General features: G+C 25.8%; 1 protein-coding gene across 4 annotated transcripts in view; it reads right to left on the reverse strand.

The window, feature by feature from the left end:
- The window catches only part of LOC100166571 (aspartate--tRNA ligase, cytoplasmic), an 18,483-nt gene that overhangs the window by 3,786 nt on the left and 11,332 nt on the right, over positions 1-3,365 (reverse strand). The gene's annotated exons all lie outside the window — the stretch shown is intronic.

A 3,365-nucleotide genomic window follows, 5' to 3' on the forward strand; every position in this document is an offset into this window, starting at 1 on the left:
GGAAATGCTTATATAAACATTCAATAAAAATTTCATGTATCTGCAGTTATTCGTTTTGAAGTAGAACAAAATAAGGAAATCGCTACATGAGAAATCGAGTAAATATCCCAATGTGTAAAAATTAGAATTTCAAACGATCATAAAAATTTAATTTGACTTTCTTATAGATATTTTTTGTTTGATAAAGGTAGATAATCTTATAAGGAATCTTGTATTACATTTTCATATCTTAGATTTAAAAAGAAAAATTTTTATGAATTTCTAACTCGAAATAATCTGAAAATTTTCGTGATTTTTCCATATTTTGTCATTTTTTGAACTTTAAATGCTTATAAAAAAAAACTGTGACTAACGATTTTTAATATTTTTCATCTGCCTTTGAAACAATATACTAGGAGCCTTCTATTAAATTTTCAAGCTTTTTTATCCAACAAATAAAATTTTATTGATATTTTTAGAAAAAAAACTAAAAAAAAATGGAAAATGAAAATGTCCGTAAAGAGCTCAAAATAAATCAAAATATTTTCAAAATTTTACCGTGTATAGAAAATGCAAATATAAACAACATGTGAAAATTTCATATATCTACGGTCATTTGTTTTAGAGTTACACCAAAAACCAAAATCGATTTTGTTAAAAATCGATTTTGCGTAAAAATTCCCGTTTTTCCTTAATTTTTCTTTTGTTTTTCACGTCGCTTTTGAAAACTACTGGGAAATTTTTACTTTTGACCCCCCAAAGTACCAACTAGATTCACTTCCTAATCATAAAAGTTACTGTTGAAGAAAATCGAAGCAGTTTTACTGTCCTAAAAGGTGATGACAGACACAAAAAAATATAAAAAAATAAAAAAAAAAAAATAAAAAAAAAAATAAAAAAAAAAACACACATCATTGTAAAATCAATACATTCATCGTTCCACTCAGAATCTAAAATATGTTACAATTGTAACCGATACAGGGTACAATTGTAACAGCACTAGGGACAGATGTAACATAGGTACATGATTTTTACTTTTTTGTATTATTGTAAAACATATAAAATATAACAGTTACATTTAAATTAAATAAAACATAACTTTGGTAAACAGATTACCTTAAATAGCAGTACAATTTTAGATTCTGAGTGGAACGATGAATGTATTGATTTTACAATGATGTGTGTTTTTTTTTTTATTTTTTTTTTTTATTTTTGTGTCTGTCATCACGTTTTAGGACAGTAAAAGTGCTTGGATTTTCTTCAACAGTACCTTTTCTGATCGGAAAGTGAATCTAGTTGGTACTTTGGGGGGTCAAAAGTAAAATTTTTCCAATAGATTTCAAAAGCGCCGTGAAAAACAAAAGAAAAATTAAGGAAAAACGGGAATTTTTACGCAAAATCTGTTTTCGAGAAAATCGATTTTGGTTTTTGGTGTAACTTTAAAAAAAATAACCGTAGATATATGAAATTTTGACTGAATGTTTATCTTAGCATTTTCTATACACCATAACATTTTCAAAATATTTTGATTTATTTTGAACTCTTTACGGACATTTTCATTTTCCATTTTTTTTTAGTTTTTTTTCTAAAAATATCAATTTTTAAAAATTACATATTAAAAACCTAGGATAACTATTTTAGTTATTTTGTTGTGATTGTATAATATTATTCGTGGGTACTTGAAACTTCTAAAGTATACTATTATATATCTATGATTTTACCACGGTTTTTTGTTGATGTATAACGCGTTATAACTTATAAGTACCTAATAGATATTATGATATGATTAATTTGGAATTTTTTTTTAATACCATAGATAAGTATATATATGTCTAATACATAGACTGATATACCGTCTCCGCTCAGAATCGTTTTTCTTATACAGTGATATTATATCATTGAATTCAAATTTAATACTGTCCATTATACAGTGACCCACTTCTAACCCACTGTACAGCAGAGCGACATCCACTTACCCACCTTTTTTACCATCAAAATTGTTCTTATAATCAGATTCACAAATTGGCTGTTTTAAATTTATCCAAAAAGATTTAAATTAAATTTAAAATTTTTTATTTTCAGTATTAAAAAGGTGGGCAAGTGGGTGTCACTCTACTGTTCAGAAGGTTACAAGTGTGTCACTGTAATGGATGGTGTTAAATTTGAATTCAATGGTATAATATTATACCTAATTGTATACGAAGAACGATTCTGAGCGATGACGGTCATATCTAGATAATATTATATAAAAGTTGAACACTATAATTTTTTAACTACAAAAATATTATTTAATTTTAAATTTGATATATGTTGTTAAAATTTGAACTTTAAAAGCTTATAAAAAAAAATTTGTGCCTATGAATTTTTAATATTTTTCAACTGCTATTGTAACAATATATCAGGAGCCTTATTGTAATGAATTTTCACGCATTTTTACCCAGCAAATAAAATTCTATTGATATTTATTATTCATAGAATAAAAATCAAAAAAAATTGTACACCAAAAACCAAAATCAAATTTGCATAAAAGTTCAAATTTTTCCTTAATTTTTCTTTTGTTTTATCAAGGCGCTTTTGAAAACTACTGTGAAATGTTTACTTTTGGCTCCCCAAAGTACCAACTAGATTCACTTTGCTATGAGAAAAGATACTGTCGAAGAAAATCTAAGCACTTTAATTGTCCTAAAAGGTGGTGACAAACACACACAAAAAACACTCACATCATTGTAAAATCAATAGGTAGGGGAGAGTGGGTACAATTGTAACATTTTTCATAAATTTAATTATTTCTGCCAAAATTCTAAATTTTTTGAATCGTTTATACTTTAAATTAGTAAAGTAAGTTGTTGCCTTTCAAAATATGTGTGTATTGAATCTTTATTTCCACATAATTTTGAATAGATATAAATATAGAAAAAAAAAAAGGTGGGTAAGTGGATGTCGCTCTGCTGTACAGTAGGTTAGAAGTGGGTCACTGTATAATGGACAGTATTAAATTTGAATTCAATGATATAATATCACTGTATAAGAAAAACGATTCTGAGCGGAGACGGTATATCAGTCTATGTATTAGACATATATATACTTATCTATGGTATTAAAAAAAAATTGACCTATAATAGGTACCTATAATAAATTCCAAATTAATCATATCATAATATCTATTAGGTACTTATAAGTTATAACGCGTTATACATCAACAAAAAACCGTGGTAAAATCATAGATATATAATAGTATACTTTAGAAGTTTAAAGTACCCACGAATAATATAATACAATCACAACAAAATAACTAAAAGAGTTATCCTACGGTTTTTAATATGTAATTTCGTCCAAATTTGTACTTAAAATGACTATAAAAAATAAATTGTTAAATGTATATTTTA

Source organism: Acyrthosiphon pisum, unplaced genomic scaffold, assembly GCF_005508785.2.
Source record: "Acyrthosiphon pisum isolate AL4f unplaced genomic scaffold, pea_aphid_22Mar2018_4r6ur Scaffold_20837;HRSCAF=22278, whole genome shotgun sequence".
Lineage (NCBI taxonomy): Eukaryota > Metazoa > Arthropoda > Insecta > Hemiptera > Aphididae > Acyrthosiphon > Acyrthosiphon pisum.